We start from the raw sequence: 25466 nt of genomic DNA, 5'->3' as shown, positions 1-25466 counted from the left end.
AAGGGTTAAGAAGTTTAGGAAGCACTGCCACAAGCAGAAAGCAGGAATAAGATGTACCATTACAAACATGCCTTCTGACAGAAGGAATGCACTTAATGAAAACAGCCAAAAAACTGGCTTCCTGTGTTTGGAAGGGTAGTAGCCCTATTACTGCTAAGAATCCGTTGACTCCATTTTGTGTTTACATGTAGAAACCTTATGCCATTACTTTTTACTTTAACACAAATAAAATACAGGGGAAATGGTGAAGAGAAATGCAGCCCCCAAATACACAGATGTAAATGAAAATATATGCCTGACATTTGGAGGAATGAGCTCTGGTTGAAGCTGCCAAACAGGGAAAGGAAGTTCAAGTGTTGGATAAATCTTATAAAAATTGTGCCAAAATTCTGGTAATTAAAAAAATTATATAAGCACTTACACACGCTATCGCTCAATTTTTTCTTCTTCTTCCAAATAATGTTAAGACTAACCAATAGGTTGATGGAAATAATATATCCTATTCAATCACCTGCCCTTCGCCCATCCATCCATATCTACAGTGAAAGTAGTGAGCCATTTACTCAGAACTTTGGCATTCTGGGGATCTTCTCTTTTATTTCACAAGCATTTTACTTTCTATCACTTTTGAATTAAAAAACAGTATGAGAAAATGAACTTGCCACAGTTTCAACTCCACTGTGTCTTCTCAATAGTTGGAACATACATTTTGTTACTCTTTGAACCAGCTCCACTTGTAGGAATTCACCTTATTTTATCAACTTTTTATGCATTGATTTATTTTATTTCATTTCTAAGGTTTTTTTTTCCAATTTGTATGGTTCTCAGAATATCATTTTCCTTCGCCCATAACTAAAAAAAATAGTCTAGCCTGTCAATTTATGGCAACGCCTTGAATTTCAGAGGGCATAGATATGATTGTGTTAGTTTTCTGCTTCCTGATTACCCTTGTCTTTGGGCACATCTACATTGAAAAATAATGCAGTTTGACATCACTTTAACTACCATGGCCCAATGCTATGCAATCCTGAGATTTGTACCATATATTCTGGTGTATATGACTACTTTTTAACCCAAGAAAATCCTCTCAAAAGTCAGGAGTCATCTTATACGCAGGGTCGTCTTATACGCGGGAGTAGTCTTATATACAGGAGTAGTCTTATACACAAGAGTAGTCTTATACATGGGAGAAGTCTTATACGCGGGAGTCATCTTATAGAACAGGTGCTGAAACTTTCAATCGGATCAGAGAATCTGTGGTTGCTGCATATGGTGGGGGAGCTCAAAAATGGCAATGGCTGCAAGCTGCAGGTTTCTGGGGCACCAGGGTATGGAAAAAAGAGATAGAGTGGCTCTGGGCCCAGAAAAACACAACTCTTTTATCTGTCTGGCCCGCCCTTGTATCCTATTACCATACCTCCTCCTCTGCCTCTCAGATCTGGCTCCTGAAGACTGCAGTGAAGCAGTGCAGGTGCGCATGTGTGAGATCTGAGAGGTAGAGGAGGGGGTACAGTAATAGGAAAATTACCATATTGAAATCAAATCTGATGCTTTTATTTGGTGTGCGTTGGAAGAGGGGTAGTCTTATATGGCAAATATATCCCAAACTCTATATTTTAACTGGAAAAGTTGGGGGTTGTCTTATACGCCCAGTTGTCTTATATGCCAGAATATACGGTAGTTTGATGAAGCATCAGTACTCCAGCAGATAAGGTCAAAGATCCTAGAAAACTGCATCATCCTTGATTTCACAGCATTGAGCCAGGGCAGTTAAAGTAGTGTCACCTGCAATAATTCTGTACTGTACATGCACCCTTTTCTAGAAAACACATTTTCTGCTAAATAAAGCATTGTTTATTCTACAATTTTGGATTTTAAAACAAAAGACTTGTTCAATTAACTCAGAATGCTTCTGACCACAATTTTAAGAGATGAGAGGCAGATGCTTTCAATTTTAGAGTATTTCTAATCTGCAAAGGACTTTTTAACATTCTCCCCTGTTGTGAAAGTCACACTGATTTTAAGCAAGTGTTTTCTCCCATTCTAAGGTGTATACAAAGCTAAAGCTAATATTACTATTTTGACGTACCAGCATGTTGCCCAATTTAACTAAAACATTTATTTTATAAACAGAAAAAAAAGAGATTGAGCAAGATATATTTATGCAATTAACATATTTAATAGGCAATTATGCATCCTCTTTACAAGAACAGATAAATAATATATGCATATACATTTATCAACTAGATATGTACTAGGGAAAATAAAATAGATGTAATAAAAAGTAGAGCATTATATGTTTTATGCAGTTTCTATCATTCAATATTTGCACAAGATAAAGTAATATTGGCCTTCAATGATGCTACAAATTACTTGCAATGCAGTTTTGACTTGGGCATTAGACAGGAGAAATAAATGTCACACGTTTTGCCCAAGCTATAAACCAAAGTGCTACATTACAACTGCTTGTCAGGAAAATTGGATATTTCACAAGATAAAAAAAAATATAATGCCAATATCATTAAGGCTGGAAGATACTTTCCAATATATATTTCAAAAAGTTTGTGTAATAGAAATGTGACATGCAACAGTGTAACTTGTAGAAACTTTACATCAGCTAGATAACAGTATGTTGTATGCTGACAATAAAAAAGGAAGATGGTAATAACATGGTGACTACATGACTAAAATATGAAATTCCCGTTACTATAATAACTGTCCTATTAATTCATCATACTGAAATAGGCAAAATGGATCAACTTATTATATGTTATAATAAAACATAGAAACTGCCACCTTTTCAAACCTCATAGGATTTATCTGGGAAACTTTGAAACTACTGGTCTCTGTTCTGAACAATAAAATGTTTAAGAGTGAAATGGGATCTTCTTATCAATACTACAGAGCAATGGAGGTTGGGCATGTCATGCATAAGGAAGATCAGTTAGACATATATAGACAATGTTCATTTCCAACCTGCCCCATGTAGAATATAAGCATAGAAGATGGCAATGGAGAAGACCAAATGTCAATGCTCTATCCACACTCTTTGATAAGGCACATGGTTTCAGTGCAGTTCTTATTCAATTCCTTCTGATTTATTAATGCCACTTTCAGACTCAAAGATACAAAGGTATTTTACACATCAGTGATGTCATCTAGAAAAAACTCCAGTCTCAACTTTGTGATCAAGACTTGGTTGGGTGGACATCAATGTTCAAACCATTGCTTTTGGGATCCATCTTGGGTCCCACTCGGACAAACATGGCATACAAATGAAATAAGCAACAACAACTGTGTTAAAAATACAATATTAACCATAACTTGAACAGGTGGGGAGTGCTTTGGTTTATAATAGGTGTGGGCAACTGTAACAGGCCTAGCGAGTATGAGAGCCTCACAGATATACAAAAATGCCACAAACTAAAAATGAAAGTGCTTGGAAGACATTTTCTGCTTTCAAAAAATAAAAACGTCAAACATTTTAACAGTGTTAAGAGCCCCTGAAACTTGCTTAAATTATAAATTGTCTCTCCTGGTTGAGAGAGTCTGGAGATGTCAAAGATAATTAAAACAGTGCATTCAGCCTGCAAGCTACACTCCCTACATCTCTACTCTATAAACATATCACTTCTCTGATCAGGGTACCCCAAATCAAATCATTCATTTCAATCATAGACTAGCACAGGGAATAAACGTCACAGTTTCATACAAACTTGGTACGTTTAGTACATTAAATATAAATATAAATACTGAAGCACAATCAGGGTACCCTATTCTATGATATTTCAATTCTAGAGAGGAATAAGATTGAGATTCTGGTGGTATACTTTCTATTCAGGGGCACAGAATTAATATTTTAAAATAAAAGACCTCACTACCTCTGAGGATGCTTGACATAGATGCAGGCGAAACGTCAGGAGAGAATGCCTCTACAACATGACTATATAGCCCAAAAAACCCTACAACAACCCATTTTAAAACAAAGTTAAGAAGTGCAAGCCTGTTACTTAAGATTTCAACTTCCATGCTATGGAATCCCAACTGCAGAATCATTGCATTTAGGTGCCAAATAAAAACATGGCTCCTTATTAAAGTCTTTGGACCTCACTGGTTTGTTTCAAAACATATAGTCCGAAAAGAGTTTTACTTTTTAAGACCTGTTTTAATTGAATTTAAGCTGAGAGGGTGTGAGTTGTCTAAGATCACCCATTGGGGATGTAAACCATACTCTCCAGGAATTCTATCCAATACACAAAACACTTAACCTCTGTATCATAATAAATGGTTTTAAACATCTTATTTTTAACTGTATGCCACATGATGATGGCTATGCCCTGAAAATCATCCTATAATACTGCAAATATATACATGTATTGCATAGGTCTGTAAAACTGGCTGTCATGAAAACTTTTCTACGGTAGTTTTATAGGAATTTAGCATTCTAATTCCAAAAATGATGTCAGATTTGGTCCATCATGTACCTTTTTTTCACACTGCTTTGACTTTTTTATTTTGTGTTATATGACCGAGGGAAAAAATTGGGGGAGTAAAGGGTAAACAATAAGAAAGAGGTTAAACTCTTCTAATAGACTTTCACGGATGTACCCATTTTCACTGATGTATCCGTTTTCCTCTGACTCCCAGGACAAAGAGGGGCTGTTCCAGAAAGAGAAGAAAATTGAAGAGCTTCAGAAAAAAATGGTCCCCAAGTTCAAATCTCTCTTGCTGTCCCACTTTGATCACATCAGCTTGCCAAAGAAGAAGGTGAAGTGTCCCACCAAGCCAGAGCCCTTCCGGCTGGCAATTGATAAGAGAGAGGCCCTGCGGCACGAAATGAGGCAGCGACAGCTCAACAAAGAGATGAAGCGGCAGAAGAGGGCTGCCTCTTTCAAAGCCCAACTAGCACTGTGGTGAAACAGGAGCCCTTTGTGCCAAAGAAGAACTGCAAAACCCGTATAGTTCCTGAGGGCTTTGAGCTAGCCACAGAGTGGAACACCCAAAAGCTTTAGAAGTTTGAGAAGTACCTGGCCGACTTGGAGGTCCAGAAGGTGGAGCTCCAAGAGGTGATGAGGCACATTGGGGAGGAGTTCAAGAAAAAGGAGGTGGATAGGCTCAGAGAAGAAATTGTACACAAAGCCAACTCCATTCACATATACCAGAATGTGGAAGTCAAGGCCAGTGATCAGCCACTGGCAGTCCCCAAGTCTCCCCACTTCTCTGACTGACTTTCCAATGTTGATGGGACACCCCCTCCCCCCAAATGCCAATCTACCCAAGGAGAAAGACAACCTCCTTCCTTGCCCTGTTTTCTCAATTGGCCTTCTTCACACAGACATTTCCCCTCTTAAAACTGCCATTAGACGTTTTTTGTTATGGCTTCATTTTCTGGACTAGACAGTATTCTGAGCATGGTAGTTTCCAGACCCCGTTTGCATTTTAAAGTGACTCTGTCTTTCCAGAGAGAGAAAAAACTATCAGAAGTAAAAAAAAAATCTGTTTTTCTTTTTTATTGAACAAAAAAACCCCCTTAGGTTTGGTTCCTGAATTCTCTTCTATAGGTGGAAGATTTCCTTCCTTCCATAGAAGAGACTGTAGCTTTCACCAGAGGAAAGAAGAAGAGATTTTACCCTACTTTCTCTTCCCTCTATACCCCCTTTGCTACTCTTTACATTTTTCCACAATGAAAATTAATTTCCGCTTCCAAAGAAAATCTGTGAAACAAAGAAGCAGCTCCTGGAAAGTATGCAAGACGATCTTCAGTTGTTTGCATACTTGCTGCTCATTTCTGCATTACACAGATCTATCTGGTAGTTTATAACTAAAGTCATTTGTTTCCATGTAACACATCAACCTACATATTCTTACTATAAACAAAATATGTTAATGACACGGGATAATGAATGGTTTTTCTTATAAATCTTCAAACTCCATTTCAAATAAGTGTAAAATCAAAAATGGCCTAACCCAGTGTCATTCAAATCATCTTGGGCTAGAAATTCCAATTCCTTTCAATTCTAGGCAACCTGGATAATCTTGTTGACAGCATTTCTAATGAGGCTGGCAGACTTGAAACTTTAACAAAAGTTTAGATTGCTACATTTTTATTTTAAAATTTTATTTTCAAATATGATGATAACAGGCAAGCACGCAGGCAATGGAAAGACTATAGTAATGGGACTCTGAACAAGCCACTGCAGTACAATCTTTTACAGCCCCCTTGTTACTTACTAAGCCATTCAACTGTGACAACTGTTGCTTTTCTGAATGCAGTAATTTTTATAGATCTCCAGGAACATGTTTACAAACCACAGCAGACCTTCACCCACAATGAAACCAATAAGCAGTAAACATAAGACAATCATCCAGGAACATTGCTAGATCCTTCAGCATATCCTGACATTTGGGACACCATTTCCATCCTAAGCATATGCTTAAAAACTGCTTTGGAGCACAAAGGAAATGAGGTGGTACTCACACATATGCTGCTGGTTTCTTCACAATTCAGAAAAAAATATTCTATTAAAATTGGTTATCAACTCCTGTTTGTTATATTCGTGCCTTAGACAAAGAAATCTTTAAACATTTCAAATGACTTGATATTTTAACGGCCATGCTAAACTAAGCTTAATAAAGCATTCAGACATTACCTTAACCATTATCCTATCCCATTAGTATTTCTGAGAAAACCTCAAAGTGGAAGAGGCAAGAGTTATGACTCCTGGAACAAAAATGGTACTGAGAACCAAGGACTATGAAAATATATCAGTAAATTGCATTTGAAAGTATATGAGAGAAGTGTATACATTTTAGTGTCCTATGATGGCCCCTCATGCACACATGAAATGTTTCCACCTTTCAAACTGTGAAATAGTCTACCTCAATTAAACATTCCTTGAAAGAGAGAACAAATATCAAGTTATTTTAAGCCAGTGGTTCTCAACCTGGGGTCCCCAGATGTTTTTGGCCTTCAACTCCCAGAAATCCTAACAGCTGGTAAACTGGCTGGGATTTGTAGGCCAAAAACATCTGGGGACCCCAGGTTGAGAACCACTGATTTAAGGCTTGTTCAGATTATAGGTAAAATAATGGTGTAAAATATAATTTGAGAGCAGATGACACTGAGAAGGCACCCAGGTTCAACCTCATAATCTTCAATCAGGTGGAATTATATGAATAAATTTTAGTGCAATGATGAATTCACATTATGAACCAACTGAAGTTAAAATATAAGTCATTTAATGAGTGAAGACTGTCAACTATGTTAATATAGGTAACTGCTAGTAACATTAACATAGATGGAGAAAAACAGACTATCTTTGGCTTCTGATTTCCTGGCTGCAGTCTGCTTCTGCAGTAATATTTTCACCGAGAAATACAAAGACTGTCACTGCCTCCACATTTTCTCCCTCTATTTGGTTTAGAGCATTATAGATTTCTTGATTTCAGAGAAAGGCTACTCTACCTACATTATTTCTTTATCTGGCATTTACATTTCTGAAAATATAATGTCTGAAACGCCCACTCTTTCTCTTTACATGGAATTATCGTGGCAAATGTCTTATCATAAGCTTGTAACCTCCCTGCTTTCTATTGTTTGCCTTAATTCAGCTTTTCTGTGCTAAATGATCACCTGCACATAAGATCACATTCTATGGGGGTGGGAAAATCCTTCAAAATGATTTCAATGTTAAAAGTTGATACTTAGAAATAGGTAATGGGATAATTCCATGGCAAAACATATACACTGTGTTAGGCCCCATCGATGGCCAAAAGGATGCAGTTACATAAAATAGTTCTGTAGAATATTTGATAGGAAAAATTCTCAGTGACAGCAATAAAGGATATTAAGAGTTTGCTCATGTTAAACATTTCTTTGGAAGTCAAAAGCATGCCAAAGAAGTATAGAATATAAAGATCTTTCCATTTCCATTGCAACAGAGTCTTATCTAAATATAATACATAAGATTGATTGATACAATCTTACTACTTTTAAGGCACTCTACAGCCATTACTCCCAATGTACTTTAGAAATAAAATACAAAGAAATCTTCAAACTACAATTATGCATTATGCTTTTAAAATCACTCTATGTTGACACTATAGGCAAAACATTTATTGGTCTTCATACTTCAGTAAAGGTTGTTTATAAATGCAAGTTTGCACTTCTGAGTGCTTTATGGGGGAAAAAACCAACTCTCTATAAAGGGCAGGTTGGTTTTTAAAAGAGACAGATATGACCTAAAGGGAAAACATTTTACTGTAGTAAAATAAACTGAGGAAACAGTTTGCAGATTAAAAACCCCTTGAAAGGAAGCATCATCTTTGGAAGAAAAAAACCTTTGCGGAGGAAAACAGCTGGAAACAGGAAGCTTTTGTACTTTCATCCTGACTGCTTTGATACCACCACATCCCCATATCATAAAAAGGAAAAAGTCTGATGTCAGCTGCATCTTTTTTCAAGAGAAATGGGAGGAAAGAGGCTTTGTGGATTGTAAGCAAGAGCATTGCACCTCAGAGAGAGATCTCCTGCACAGTCTAATCGATTAAGTAGTAAAGGAAAGCAGCAGTAGATCTGTTATCTGTTTCAAAAAAGAGGAGGAAATGGGGTGTGATTTAACTTTCAAATACAATTCTTTGCTCATTTTTATAAAATCAGATTTTAATACTATAATCGTATTTTTTAAAAGAAAACAACTTTGAATTCAAGAGGGAGGTCGAAACATGTGGTCTCCATTTTCACCAAAGCTCTTGGTGGGAATGCTGTTGCTGCTGCTGATCTTTATTTGACGACCATATAATAACTTAAGGTGCATATACACTGGAGAATGCAGTTTGACACTACTTTAACTGCCATTATTGAATCTCAGAAATCATGGGAGTTATAGTTTGGAGAGGCACCAGCAGTATTTGGCAGAGAAGACGGATTCCATACTTTGACATGCATAAAACAGTCCTAATTATAACTATAATTATAATTATAAGATCGATGCTTTTGAGCTGTGGTGCTGGAGGAAAGTTCTGAGAGTGCCTTGGACTGCGAGAAGATCCAACCAGTCCATCCTCCAGGAAATAAAGCCCGACTGCTCACTGGAGGGAAAGATACTAGAGACAAAGTTGAAGTACTTTGGCCACATCATGAGGAGACTGGAAAGTCTAGAGAAGACAATTATGCTGGGGAAAGTGGAAGGCAAAAGGAAGAGGGGCCGACCAAGGGCAAGATGGATGGATGGCATCCTTGAAGTGACTGGACTGACCTTGAGGGAGCTGGGGGTGGTGACGGCCGACAGGGAGCTCTGGCGTGGGATGGTCCATGAGGTCACGAAGAGTCGGAGACGACTGAACGAATGAACAACACTTATAACTCTCATTGATTTAAAGGGCTTTGCTCTATGTACAACTAAACCTAGGGATCTAGTAAGTTTTTGAGATACTGGAAAACTCCCTTCAATGCTCCTCTTGTTCAAGCAATTTCCCTTGTTAAACATCCATGATAAACAAAGCAGGACTGAAAATAAATAAAATGTTTCCACAGATATATAATGTATACTTTAGAGTGAAGCAGAATTTCTTTCCCAATAGTAAACTATAAAACTACGAGGACAAAATCCCCATTTTCAACATCCTTATACTATTCTAAATGTTTACAGTATCTTAAAGAATAAACTTTCACTATAACATGGCATAGAAACCACTTCCTTTGCTATGATTCATTGTCACTTATAAAGTGCACCAACTATCAACTTATGGTAGAACCATATTAATTTAGAGGATTGCAGTGGAAGTGGAGCAACATCCTCACAACAAATATGAAAGACCAATCAATGCATTTACAGAATCTGTTCAGAAGTATCGTAATTATTCTAGCTAAAAATTAAATGCTCCTTTGGTGGTCTGAACAGGTTAGATTCGTTGAAACTACTGTATTTTTAAAAACAGGTTGATTGGTAATGTATATATTGACTCAAACATAAGTAGTAGTTAGCTAAGTAGCTGACAATCTCTGTTTTTGGTTTAAATGGGTATATGGACACCAAGATTCTTATTCTTACAGGAACACACACACCAAGGATTTTTAAGTCAGGGTCAGATGTGTTGTGGGTACATTTCAAGAGAGATAGATCTTGGCTTAGTTGTTTATCAAAATCAAGATTGCAAGTCAAGGAACCAGGATGACTAAGACAGCTATGAAAGAAAGAGACAATATCATCAAGTGCAAAGAAAGATACCAAAGTCACAATCATACAGTATTTCTGAGTTCTATGTATGGTTATGAAAACTGGACAGTGAGGAAACCTGATAGGGAGAAAACCAACTCATTTGAAACATGGTGCTTGAGGAAAGTTCTAAATGCATCACAGACTGCTAAAATGGCATATGGAAGGGTCCTAGAACAAAATGATCCTGAACATTTACTAGAATTGAATATGACTAAACTGAGGCTGTCCTACTTTGGACATATATCATGATGCTCAGTGGGAAAGACAATAAAAATAAAATTCAGTTAAGCTGAAGAAAATGAGGCAAGAGGAAGGCTGAACTAGAGGTGGATTGGTTCAATCAAGGAAGTCATGGCCTTAAGTTTGCTAGACCTAAGCAAGGCAGCTGATGACCAGGCTTCTTGGAAGACTCTTATTAATACAGTGGCCATAAATCAAAGTTGACATAAAAGCAAATAACAACCTGTATTTGAATGCTTAATTTCTTGCCACTCAATTTATTTCACCTTCAAGTCATTTACTCACTCTTTTATCATCATAAGAATGGAAATATATTTAATAATATGTTTTTCTCTAGAGTCCACTTCTTAGAAAAAATCTGATATATTTTCCCATTAAATCATTGCTTCTAGCAACAGAGCTGAGGGTGAATTAGCCACTAAAAAGTTGTGACCCTACTCAAATAGAAAAGCACCTACATTTAAAAGAAACCAGTTTGTGTAAAATTTTTGGTATTACTGATATCTCAATGCAACATTTAAACATTTATCTGTGGTTTAGGATTATGCTGCACATTAACAAGATTAGAAATATAATAATACTTTTACAGTGAGTTGTTGCAATCAAGTGACAGAAAAGATTTTATTTCCATGCCAAGAAAAATAGGTATTGGAAGCCTGTTCTAAATATGGCATGGTGACAATGATTTTTGAAAGGACCAAGAATCTTAGATATAGGAAACCATTATGACAATTTATGAAAGATGTCAGAAAGAAATGGAAAATGACTGTCAGTTTGTATAAATGTAAGCTAGACTACAGACAGTTAATGCTGGGGGATTTACTTTCTTAGGGAGTATCTTTGTTTTTAAGAACCTTTTGCTTTCACCTTCTCTCTGTCATAAGCAAGCACTCATTTGAATCATATTTGAAATATATTGAAATTTCTCCTGGAACATTTTTTCAATTATCTAAGTGATACATGTTAATCCATCCTTCCTTGTCGCAATAAGAGGGGATGGTGGCTGTACTAATATCATGTTTCTATTGAATGGTGTGTTCTGAAGAGACAAGATCATCCGGTTCAGAGAGATCTATAGTGTAAGATTTGCATATTTGCATTTGCCCATAGCCTAAAGATCCCACCACCACCCTGATATAAATGGAAACCAGATGGTTTGCATTGTCACTTGCAAGATTTTAGGCACATAATAATAATAATAATAATAATAATAATAATAATAATAATAAGACTTTATTTGCTACCATCTCCCGAGGGACTCGGTGCGGCTTACATGAGGCCGAGCCCACAACACAACAATAACAATAACAGCAATAATACAAAAACAATACAAAACTCATAGCAAAATAAGCAAAAACAATAACAATAACACGACGCATTTAAAAACCAATGGCTGAGCCAAATGCAATAATTAATTTTTTTTAAAAAAAATAATGCTGGGCATGAACAGGTAGTATGTAATTGGAATAAAGGTTTTGAAGAGGGAAGAAATGCTGTCCTGTCACAGGATGGAAGTAGGAGTGGAAAGGGTGAAACTAAATATCAATACCTATTGGTTCTAATTCTCCAAACCAAGAGAAATGTCCTCCCTGGTGACACAAGAAAGTCAAGATGTTGTGTTCCATTCTTCCCATCAAAACAGATATGCATTTTAAAACAACCAGCAAGTTCCATACATATTTTATTCTTCCCTAAGTAGGGACTGACATGATACATGATGTTATGGTCTAAGGAATCTACTCTTAGTTTACATTATGCTAAAGAAAGAGGAAACTGCCAAACAGCCATCTGTTATATAAAGCGGAGAGTGGAAAAGGTGGAATAAAACAATATTGGGTAGAGATTTTTTAAAAAGAAAAGAAGAAATATTTTCCAGCAAAAATTTGACAGCTGTCTCCAGTAGCTTTTTGAAATTTCTTTATTAATTTTGTGTGTTTTAGTTAGACGTGTGTGCCTCTTCTAAATTACATACTTTAAGTATGTATTCTTTTGCTGCTATTGAAACAAATTCAAATGGAGGAGAAAATCACTATATGTTTCAAACAGAACTAAATCACGGTGTTAAAATCTCTGAAATAGTTTGACCTTTGATAATCCAGTTTAGGTAACCCACCCTCATAGTATGCTTCTTGTCATATTGAGGTAACAAGCTTGTTTTTTGTTGTACCAGAGATTGAGACATGGAGAAACATATTCAAACTAAAGGAGAAACAGTTCCATCTAAGCAGTTTGCCAGTGGAATATGTTGCCTTGGAAGGTGGTGAAGTATCTTGCGCTGGAGGTGTTTAAATAAAGCTGGATAGCTATCTGTCAGGAATTTTCTAATTACGTGTAGTATGGCAGAATGGGACTGGAATGAGCAGCCTTTGGGGTCTCTTTCCAATTCTATGATTCTCTGTAATAAAATGGAAATCTATCTCCACTCCATGCAGTACATTGTGTCCATCGAGTTTATATCTTATTAGGACCATGCCTCCCATTTTCTGTCTGTAGTTAATTTTCCAATATCGATCCCACTCCACAATCATGTATTCTTGGAGAGTTTCCACTCTAAGATGCCCTGAACAGACTTCTAGATTTCTGTTTCTAGAATAAACAATATGACGTTTACAGTCTTGGTATATTATTCAGTTTGGAAAGGCAATGATTTGAACAGTAGGTACTTCCCCTCATGTATTTGTCAGCAATCCATCAATCATCTACTGGGGTGGGCAAGAGAAGCAGTTTATTTATAAGCTACGGCTCAATTGGAATAATACGCGACAAGTAACAAAAACAACCAAAATAAAATATGAGTCAAGTAACTCATTGCCAGACTGAGGTCTCAAGATGGGCTGGTGCAGTCCCTTGGGAGTCCCGCTGCTACAAGCACAATAGCAGCAGGATGTGCCTCATTTCCTTCAACTGCTCAACATGGCTCTCTGTGCGATGTTTGTAAACTTCCTTCCTTTACGCATCAGACTCTCAAACTGTCGTCAGTCGTCGGGACTAATAATATCCTGTTGATGCCCGAACAAGCCAACTCTTTTCTTTATCTTTTTACCTTTTTTGTAGATATTTTCCTCACTCATTTGTTGGTTGAAAATGCTGAATGAGCAGCACACAGGCACAAGGAGCTGATACAATACTTACAAGCAACACGACTTTTCCATATACTAATCTCTATTTACTATAAATTTAAGGCACATTTCATCGAAGACAACTGCACAAACCATAACTGGGGATCAGTAGAACTTTGTTAACTACAGGCAGCCCAGAGTTACAAACATCCAACTTACAAACTATTCATAATTAAGAATGGGAGTGAGACAACAGGAAGTAAAAGAAACCTACCCCAGGAAGGGGAATTCACTCATGAAAGAGTTATCATCTCAACTGAAGCTTTATCATTAATCCTTGTTTCCACAACAAGCCAAAATCTTCAAAATCCAATTATTTCAGGGACAGAAAGTGCTGTGAAATCTTCTGAACAGGGGCACAGACTAAAAAAAAAAAAAGCAAATACCACAGGCATGTTAACCCTCCCCTATGCTATCCAAAGCTTGTGCATGCATACACACACACACACACACACAGAGAGAGAGAGAGAGAGAGAGAGAGAGAGAGTTTTGGCTGGAGTTACACTTTAAAAATGTACCTGTTTTAACCTGCAAAAAGATTCAGCTTAAGATCCAACCTACATCACCTGTCTTGTTCATAACTTGGGGCATGAATCAAGCACTAAGAAATCATAATGAAACAATAATATGAGCTCTCTTGGCCCAGGACTGATGGTAACCAGATTCCCTGTTGTCTTTGTCAAAGAAGTTATTTAAAACTTCTACATTGTCATGAAATCCTACGCATGTATCAATAAATTGCATTATGTTAGGAAGATTTCTGTTCTCAGTTGTCCTCACAGAACACCAGCCGGATCTGTTAGCTCTTGTTGTTAGACCAAACAAGTCGAATATAGTCATGTGGCCATCTACTATAACTAAACATTAAGATGAAGATTGATAATGATCACTCATGGCTAATCTTATCATCAAGGAAGCCTTGTAAATTTCTAAGGAAACATAATAGTATGAAGAATAATATATGTACATACATCAGCTAAAGATCTTGTGAATAGTCTCTTCTTTACTTCTCCATTATTTAGAATCCAAGGATTCATGTACAGCAAACACCAACTAAAGAGACCTCTGCCCTATCATTAATAAATTATAGTGTCTATATGCTTTCAAGTCACCTGTTGTCTTATGGTGACTTCATAAATTTCATAAGATTTTCTTAGATTGGATATATTTTAAAGTGATTTTTCTCAGTTCCTTCCTCTGAAAGTCCTATAGCACCTGGTATTCATTGGTGGTCTTCCATTCATGTATAACAAATCTAGGTTGATCAAGCTTAGCTTCCAAGATCAGTCAGGATCTGGTACCATTAAATATCATATGAATGTTTGGAAAGTAACTAGTCGCCTTTAAAGAACATTCATTTTTAATACAAACATGGAAGGGCAGAGAGAAATATAATCTACTTGGGGGGGGGGGGGGACTTAGACACAGGGGTAAAACCCAACCCAAAATATGTTTGTCTCATTATCCCTGTTTCAAAGATCATATTATCTATAGCTAGGCGGGTTCTACAGATCTTAAGTGAAAGATCAAAATTCATTTTACAAACTCCTGGAAAAACAAACTTTATAAATGCAGTGTGGTTTCCAACTTTTCATCCAAGGTTATTCTAGCTAAGATGAAGGATCATATGTATAAATGTCAGGAAATGAAATTCCCAAACTGGGTGATATTAGTTTGTCCATCTTAAAATTACAGTGTGTGTTGCTAAACTACTATAGTCTTTCTGAGGAGATGGCCTGAAACTAATTTACAACAACTTAGTCAGCCAGAAAGTAATCCATGTGTTTCTTGTGATCAACAGACACATCCAGAAAGTTTATGTTAAATGGTTTGTTGGGGTTTTGGCATCCTTCATGCCCAAACTTTCATACAAAGTGCACCTTTGGTATTCAGGACCCCCATGGATGCCAACATTCATTGACAGTAAAGTCCCATTATATACAATGCTGTAGTAAAATTGCGTCACTTATATAAAATGGTAAAATCAAGATTTGCTTTTACGATTTTTGGGCCACATATTTATTCCCCCAAATTATTTCTTTAAAAAACTTTGAAAATTAGCCTTCAGACTGGAGTACAACTTGAGCACTGGGGGAGGCGGGGGAGCATCTGTCAAAGAATTCTTCATGCCCACACATCACAACGTTTTTTATGGCAAGTGAGGTCTCATTAGTAACCATGTGGATAAGGATTTTGGCAAGGACATTTGACTATTACCTCATTCACAGAATTTTGAAAACTCTTTTTAAAAGGAAGGAAGGAAGAAAAGAAACAGCATTTACTGTTTTGCTGCTTTATTAGCACCACTATGAAAACATATTAAGATCTAAAAGTCCTTGTTTCATACATCAGGGTCTGTTTGCATCCTCAATTTATTTCTCAATGAAACAAAAATAATGCATCTTAATCTGCAAAAACTATTTTGGTAGATTATGAATTGAATCAAAAGGAAGGGACTGAACTAAAAGTTACATTTGAAACAAGGGGTTGTGGTAGGAACACAGTCAACAGGGCAGGTGGAATAAGAATTTCTTTTCAACCTATCACTAATTAAGGGAGATATGTACAAAACTGGTGGGGAAGGCCAGCTCCCATGACTGCTTTTATGGTTGCAAGAGCCTTCACAACCTAAGTAGTACAAATGATGTTTTATTGCTTTTCTGGCTTACTCACACAGTTATAGGATCAGAGGAGACCCTTTCCCAACAACCTGGACATTTTGTTTGGGACGGGTGGGTTGCTGAGCCCAATATGTCCCAGCAAGCATCAAAATATAGTGATATTGTCTTTGGCCTGCTACTAGCAGGGAATGAGAAACAAAAAAAGTGGGATATGTTTGAAACCTCCAACAGTCTTGGAGGCGGACAATAGTTGCAGTATCTAGCAGATGTCAATAGTTGCAGTATCTAGCAGCTATCTAAGAGGCCAAACAAGATTTGTGTGTGTGTTTGTCAGGAGCAACTTGACAACTGAATAAAAAAAACAACAATAAGCATACAATGCTATAACATTTCCCTTCCTAATGGGAAACATAGGATATCTACAGGAAACACATCACTTAGAGAAAGGAGCCTTTTCTCTTCGCTCCTTAACATAATCAGAGTAAATTGTGCTCCTTCCACAAACCTAAGACACATGGGCCCCAATTATATATAGTACTTCAGGAGTAGTGATGGAGAGATTCTGCTAGGGATTGATGAAATAAATCTCTGGGTCTTGATTTCACGGAGATTCTCTGAAACCCAGCTGCATTTTCTTCCATTCTTGAATCATGTTGAGTTGGAACCTTCATTTTCCTTCCTGTGCTGTAATTCATACAATTATTCCAACTTTTTTCTTGATTTCTGCCCTTATTCCAGTAATTTATGCAATTCATGACTATTTCCTTCATTGGGTAACGTATGTCTCTGTACTTTTTTAAGTATGCACATTTAAGTTTTCTGCCTTTCAGAATATGTACATTATTTTATGTGCACTTTATTTTTAGAAACAGCTTGTAAAGCTTTGCAAAGTATGAATACTCAAGGGCCAGGTGCTCATTTTTGAACCAAGTTTTGGGAGCTGCAAAAATACTCATTGAGAAGGCCAAATTCAATGATTTTTTTCTCCTTCCTTTCTTTTTTTGTCACCTTTTCATGGCCTTCCATATCCAGCTACTCAGAGAAGACAAGGAACTCTCCTTCTGATTATTATGCATACATTTGACCACCTATTGTACAACAGATTCAACAGATTTCCCTGGTTAGCCTACTCATTTCATGTACAAGGTGCACTCTGCAAGGGGTAAAGGTGATCATCAGAAGCTTGGTACATTGGTTGCTAAACCATTTATGTGATGAAAAGATGCAATAGAACTCTTTAATGGACAATTAAAAAACTCAGTATCATAATAACAACTTAAGCTTGACTGGAAACTTCTTGCTAATTCATAGTGGAAAACGTCTTGATGTAACTCTTCATCATGATAAAGGAAATAAGAAAAAAAGAAGAAAACAGATGACTCAGGACCCATTACCTATGAAGAACCTTTGCACAGGGATGGTAATTTCAGGGCCTTGTTGAGATCTCGTGCCAGATCAGGAGACACTGACCTGAAAAGAGATTTGAGGACCAGTACACTAGGCCTCAAATACTGAATAAAATAGTAGACATTTGTGGGTGACAAGACAATCAAAAATTGTTGAAAGATGCCATGCATCACAGTGTTTTTCTGTTTTGACAGATGAAACTTTGGATGTGAGTAATACCTCAGAACAGTTATTGCTCTCAGTAAGGTAAACTGATGTTGAAACTGAAGGTATAAGAGAAGACTTTGTGAAGATAAGTGATATGACAGGTGGAGAACTTGCAGGCATAATTTGGAAACACTGGGGGAAATGGGCTGACCCTTGCAATACTTATGTGGACAGGGTTATGATGGAGCTGCTAATGTGAGTGGTCATATTAATAGTGAACAGACAATTATATCGCACAAGTATCCAATGGCTGTCTACATCCACTGCAGTACAGTTTACTCATTAAATCTAACCTTAGTGAAGACATGCAGCATTCCACCTGTCAGAAACTGCCAAGGAATGATATCTGTGTGCAATTCTTTCAGAGCATCATCCATCAGACTGGAATTATTAAAGAAAAATATAAAAGACTGTTTCCCTGAATCAAGAGCAAACAACATGTTACCTACTTCTGAAAACCGTTGGGTTGAGCAACATGAAGCAGTTTTACATTTGTTGAACTGTACAGAGTGGTGCTGAGAACATTAGAAGAATTAAAAGAGAGTGAGACTTCTTCCCAAGTTGGACACCTTCTTTTAGCTGTTCTGAATGCTGATTTGTGGTAACCATATACATCCTAAGAAAGTTTCTGTCATCATCCCTTCAGCTTAGCAAAACATTATAAAGAGTAGATATTGACATTTTCTATAGTCTGCAACATGTTGACAGTCTGTTAGAAAAAGCCAGAGAGATGTGCATAGAATCTGTGGAAGAATTTCAGGAGATATTTGACACAGCAATATCAATGGTGGAGTCTATGGGTGGAGAAGTTAGGATCCCATTCATCTGCTCAAGGCAGACTTGTAAAAGCAACATCCGGGCAACGTCACCAGCACCAATGGAATATTATAGGCTAAATGTGTACATCCCATTTCTGGACTTTTTCTGCAGTCAGTTTCAAGAATGGCTTACAAGACACAGGGAAGTAGTTCAGGAAATGCAAGTGTTCCTCTCTATTAATTGTGGCCATTTAAGATTCAACTTGAACAAGTGCACAGAACATTGCAATAAATGCCCCAAGATACTGACACACTGATGAAAGAGTTTGACCTGTGGTATATAAAATGGAAAAAAGATTACACCTGCAGAAAAACCATCAAAAATACTGAAAGCATATCTTGTCTGTAATAAGATAGCTTTTTCCGAATGTGCAGAAACTTCTTCAGATTTCTGCAACATTGCCAATGTCAACAGTGTCAGCTACAAATGAATGGTCATTTTCAAGTCATAAATGTTTGAATACATAAGACAACAATGGAACAAGGAAGACTGACTGGACTTGCACTCTTGAGTGTTAACCAAAGTTTATCAATGGAATCTAATTTCTGTCAAATTGCATTGACAGTTTTTAAGTGTTTCCAACAGGCATTGTGGTATTCTTTTGCAACTGCTAAATTACCAATTAAGAGTCATTTTCAGGATTTTTTAGACTTGAAACTCAGTAGCTAAAATACAGATTTGATTTAATTAAGTCTATATAAAATATAGAATATAGAATTAAATTTTTGAGTTATGGAAATGCTCTGCATGATTTGCTAAAAAAAATAATTGTGGCTATGGACCTTATAGCAGTCAAGTCTCAAATGTAGTCCTAAAGCTGTGTATCAAATTTAATTCCAATATCCTCATGTTCAAAAATAGTATGCTAAACAAACAATGCTGAGGTAAGTTAACTAAACAAAATACTCTGTTTTCTTCAGCAAATGTATTAGTGGTTTGCTTCAATAATGAAATAATATCCTAGAATTCAGAGGCAATAATTATTTTAGATTATAAAGAAACTGTCTCAGTCCTAGTTTCTTTTTAAATAAATAGTGTAAAAGCATTAACAGTATGCAGTACAAATAACTTTGTCATACAGAAATTTACTGCAATCCAATGGAAAGAATGTGGGGCCATTTACAGTTTCCTTGTCCTTGACATGGGATGATTTCTGCCCTGATTCCCAGGATGAATTCAGATACAAAAACATTATGAAAATGTGCCAGCAATGGAACTATATGGCAGTGATCCCAGAAAGAGAAACTTAGATTGTTGGCATGATGTTCCATCAGCAATATTCCCTCAAAGCATTTTCACAGATATCTGTCACAGTAATTATAGCAGAAATTGTCCCATGACAAGAGGGAAACATGTTTGATAGTAATCTTACATTCTTATTTCAGCAGTTCTAACTCCCAAGTTAATGTTCACTGAGGGTTCAGATCCTATCTTGGCTATGGACACAGCTTTGGATAACTCGCTAAGCTGTTGCTCCCTGCTTGTAAACAGGAATTATGATATTTCTACCACAGATGTTGGATTTTACAAATAGTTTCAGCTAAAGGTAAAATAGCATACAGGTTGAGTATCCCTTATCAAAATACTTGGGACCAGAAATGTTTTGGATTTCATATTTGGGCAGATTTTAGATTACCTGTATTTACATATATATACCCCTAATAAGATATCTTGGACATGAGATCCAAGTCTAAACACAAAATTAATGTATATTTCATATAAATGTTATATTCATAACCTTAAAATAATTTGGTAATTTTATTCCCAATATTTTAATAGTTTTGTGTATGAAACAAGATTTGTGTACATTGAACAACAAAAAGCAAAAGTGTCTCTGTCTTAGCCACTATGGGGAGAATTTTGAAATGTTTCTAATTCTGGGATGATCAAACTGTTAAACACTCTTCCTGATCCATTTATGCTAATTTCTATGGTGGATAATCCAAATACTTCAGGACAAGAAGTACATAAAGACAATGTTGTTGTGTGCTTTCAAGTCATTTCCGAATTATAGCAAACTTAAGGCAAGCTATCCCAGGATTTTCTTGGAAAGATTTGTTCAGAGGGGGTTGGTCTTTGTCTTTCTCTGAAGCTGCAATAATGTGACTTGCCCAAAGTCATCCAGTAGATTTCCATAGACTACTTAGGCGATACCTCGTTGGACGAATAGGACAGTCTTCCAGGATCAGTATTCTTGTGGATCCGTAGGTGACTGTGGAGCCCTATTCTTGACAATAGGCTAGTAGTTTGAATGCTAGTCTACAGAGTTGCAGTTCAATGCTCAAACCAGGAGAACACACTGCGTCTCAGGAAAACAATAGTCATCCACGACATTTCACTGCATTTCTTCTCATGTACTAGTAGGCAGTTAACATTGCATGCTATCAACAGAATCGGACCATCAAAGATAAGGAGGAAAAAAGCTATGGGAAAGACAACATACATGTTTTCAACACTAGATGGGATAAAGAAAATATATTCAGGGAAAAAGATTCCTGAATTTAAAAAATCATTTTCCATCGTCAATTCTAGTTAAATGATTAATTGTAAATATTTGTAAGGCCAAAATTCGGAAGCCCTCATTGAGTCAGGACTATACTGCTCTCCTTAAAATTTCAATTTTCCCTGCATTACATGCTCGTTTTTCCTATTATCCTCATGTAACAGACAGAAAACTAGAGACACCAAAATAAGTTTTTCTCAAGGTATGCCCATGACTGAAAAAAGACATTCTCCTCCTTGATATTTCAGTCTGTTTTATATGAGAATATATCAAATATTTTTTGAACTAGTCTTTATTGAATCATCAAATTTGGAATGAAGGATCTTATTCTACAAAAACTAACTTTCCCAGATTTTTGGAACTCCACTTTTTGAGCTCTACACCCCAAAGTTAACATCTAGCTCCAGTGCGATTTTATAGTCAACTACTCCCAGATGTTGACCACGGAGTCATGTTGGAGGACCTACAGATTCCCAGAGAGAACACCTCTCTAAAATCTCTGTCATCTGCTGATTTATAGTGGTTCCCCATTTTTCCATGGGTATGTGGTGGGATGACTGTAAACGTGATACAGACAAACTGTGCAAAAGACTATTGCTAGAATGTAATTGCATTATTTATTATCCTGTATGTCTATATATGCTATATATTTATTATGATATATATTTTATTGTAATTTAATTGTTTTAAACTATGTTAAATTGTAGTTCTGTCTTAATTTTGGAGAATTCTCTTTCAGTATTTCACTTTTGGTTTTGTGTTTGAATTGTACTTTGTATTAAATAAAACTATAAACTGATTGGGAAAAACAAGAAATGATTTCTATAAATATAAATAAAATAAAATAAATATAATTTGCAGAATTTTAAAGGAATATAGTGATACCTTGACATAACAGTTTAATTCGTTCTGTCACCAAGCTCATAACTCAAGTTGCTTGTATGTTAAAGCAAATTTCTCCACTGAGATGCATTGAAATTCATTTAATACATTCCATCCCCCCAAAAACGAATGAATTTCCCCCCTTTAAGTGCTTGGTCACAGAACAAATTAAGTAAAATGAGCAATTTTAGTCTCTTCCCCCTACCTTCCCCCCTCCCCAATGGTCAGAGGCATCACTGGAGATGCCACCTAGTAGTGGCTGAATTGGAGGCCTCCCTGCGGTGGAAGAGGAAGCCTGTGGGGCTTGAAGCAGCTCTTTTCCATCTGCTAACCCATTGAAGGCCATGAGCTGGCCCTTCTTAAAATGGCAGATACTCTCGCACTAGCACTACCTCTCCCAAGGCTTTGGTGGCTCTCTCATGAGAGGTACTAGCACTTGTGCAAGAGTACTCACCATCTTAAGCAGTGCCAGCTCATGGCCTTTTGCAAGGCTTCCTCTTCCACCAGGCGTGCAGTTCGCCCCAGCACACGTGTTTGCGATCTTTGGTGGGGCATCGAACCTCCTCCTCCACTAGATGTCAGGATCATAACTGCTACTAGCATCTCAAAATGTGAAACAGGCCAAGCAATGGCTTGTATTTCAAAAAATTGTGTCAGGTCGCTCGTAACTCAAGGTATTACTGCATAGTGGGCATATCTAAGGAAGAAAATTTTCAATGCCTATATGTTCTACTGGTATGTGCTTAGTAACTATATCACAAGCAATGTAACACCCAAATCACATGGAGAGATTTCTTTAAAGGTTCTCTGAAATAAGAGCAACTGTGGCATCTGTTTCAAGGATTACAGGTTAAATTAATTTTGAATGAGGGCAGGTTAAAACATTTAACTGTCATCTTCGTAATGTCCATTAAGTACCTAGGTAATCTTAAAAATATGTAGTACTGCATAATTGAAGCTAAAACATAAAAATGTTATGGAGCCCCTATATTATTTTATTTGCTTAAAACATAAATAAAGTAACTGTAAAGAAAAGACATAGAAAACCCACTTTTATTTTTTTTTCCTGATAGTACATTCTACCATATTTAAACACTGGTTTAAACATAAAAGAATATTCTTCATGTTTATACTACTTCATGCAGTAGCATGGAAAAAAAAACAGATTTTAAATAATGCTGAGGTTAACACTTTTCGGGTACTCTGACAGGTCAATCCGCAGATTATTAAATGCATACGTATGGGCTTCAACCACTTTAGTCCAACTGACCGGAAAAGAAATAGTGAGTCAGTTTAAATACAAGTTTCCAAGATTGATCAGTTTATCATTTGCAACCTGAAACTAGCAGGGATATTAATCCACCATGATGAATTCTTCTTGCAAAGATTTTGCCCCCACCTTCAATTTGTAGGCATTACACATCTGTAAAAATGTACAGAAGCAGCATTTTAAATTGCTAGGCATCATTAAACCAGTAATGTTTATCTTTTCAAAAATATTCTACGGCAACAAATTGAAACCCTTTCAGTATACTGAAGACTGCAAAAGTATAATTTAACTTCGAAAAGGTAGTTGATGGGCTCCTTCTATATTCTGCACAGCATTATAGACAATAACAATTACAAATAATAACAAAGAAAAGCTGATGAAACAAAAGGTACGGCTGCTGTGCTACTGCTGCTAAGGTTGCTGTGGCCTTTTGCTAACAACCTTATTTATTATCCCTATTGCCTTGTCTTGGAAAGGGGCCATATTCTCATGGAAGACAAAAGGATGTTTTCTGCCAAGTTTGGAGAAATAAGCATCAAATATGTATGCAGGTCTCGTAGGAAGCAGTGTATTTGGTGTTGTGATTTTATGCCAGATTTTGCACAAAATTCCACACGTGCAGAATCTCAGAAGACAAACAGTTTGCTTAAGGCTCTGAAACAAAAGAATAAACCATAAATGTTATTCCATTGTATAAATCCTACAATTCTGGGAACTCTTCGGTTTGCCTGTTTTAAAGCATAAATAAGCACAAAAAGTTTTAATGGTTATTTTAATATAATGGGCAGTTGGGCCTTAAAACTCCATGAAATAATGAAGACCGGCTTAGCAGGATGCACTTGTGGAATGAAAGTTTGAGATCTTTTTATAATATACATATTAAAACATTTGATAATGTATCTATTAAAACATTTCCTAAATATCTGAATTCTAAGATACGGGGAGTAGAAGATAAATCAATGTTATTTGTGTAATAGAAAAAATAGGTTTATTTTAAAATATTTATGTTGGATGTCAGCCACCTTAGGAGAGGTGTCTCCCCTGAAAGACCATTTTAAAATACTGGCAGAAACCTGTAAACAAACCTTCAAACACAGTTTTCAAAGCATTAGCATTTGAAGGAATTAGTGTTACTCTGAAGATGACTGTGGTTGCTTAGGTTTCTGGTCTTCAGTCTTATAAACTACACCATAGCAGGAAAAAATTTATTTACAACTAACATTTTTCAAAGCATGTATACCTAGAAATATTTACTATTAAGGTCACTATTTAATAACTGATCACTATTTGATTAGTTAGGAAGGAGTCAGATGGCCATCATAACCCAAACATTAACATAGAGTAAATTAGGTCTTATGGTCTGAAATGCACCGCATTGAAACAAAAACAGATGCCTAGTGCAAATTCAAACAAGAGCATCAACATCTAAGTTACAGAGGGATGCTTGATATAAACCATAAGATAGTTTGCTGTAAACCATAAGATAGTTTGCTAGAGACCAGGGCAGTACTTAAAATGTCCCAATGGGGCAGAAATCAGGATCTGCCCTAAGAGGCCAAGGAGCTGCAGATAGAGAAGAACACTGCCATTGCACAGCTTTAGTGTGGTAGTGGGGCATGGTATAGTGCAACAGTTATAGTTTGGATTATCTCAGGAGGAGGAGGAGGAGGAAGAGGAGGAGGAGGAGGAGGAGGAGGAGGAGGAGGAGGAGGAGGAGGAAGCTTTATTTGTATCCTACTTCCTCTCCCCGAAGGGATTTGATTCGGGGCAGCTTACAACAAACAGATAAATCTCATCACGTGGTTTTGAAGGTAAAAGGCTGTGAAAGCAGTTTACCACTGCCACCTTCTGTGCAGAAATAACTCCTTACATGCCACTCCCATCGTCTCTGAGAGATCCTGCCCATCTACCCTCCACAACCCACTGCCTAGTAGCTGTTTCACACATTTAGTCTGATTCCTGAGGAAAAGCCTAAAATTAGGAGACCCAACCTGCAGCAGTGATACCAACTGCTTAGCCTCTTGCCTCACAGGAGCATACAATCCCACCACCAAGCTGGAAAGGGCAATTGATTACTGAGGCTCTTGATGACCTCTCATTCCAAGGATCTCCAAAAGTAAACATTTACCTGACTGGCAAACAACAACAAATGAAGGTTGAGTATCCCTTATCTGGAAT

At 36.8% G+C, this 25466-nt stretch overlaps 1 protein-coding gene and 1 pseudogene across 15 annotated transcripts in view; one reads left to right on the top strand and one right to left on the bottom strand.

Annotated features, from left to right (window-relative positions):
* TCF4 (transcription factor 4) overlaps nucleotides 1-25466 on the bottom strand; it is a 366815-nt gene that overhangs the window by 275729 nt on the left and 65620 nt on the right. The gene's annotated exons all lie outside the window — the stretch shown is intronic.
* On the top strand, nucleotides 4603-5459 carry LOC137096462 (targeting protein for Xklp2 pseudogene; annotated as a pseudogene).

This window comes from Anolis sagrei, chromosome 2, assembly GCF_037176765.1.
Source record: "Anolis sagrei isolate rAnoSag1 chromosome 2, rAnoSag1.mat, whole genome shotgun sequence".
NCBI classification, from domain to species: Eukaryota; Metazoa; Chordata; class Lepidosauria; order Squamata; family Dactyloidae; genus Anolis; species Anolis sagrei.
This window is presented reverse-complemented; position numbering and strand designations above follow the sequence as displayed.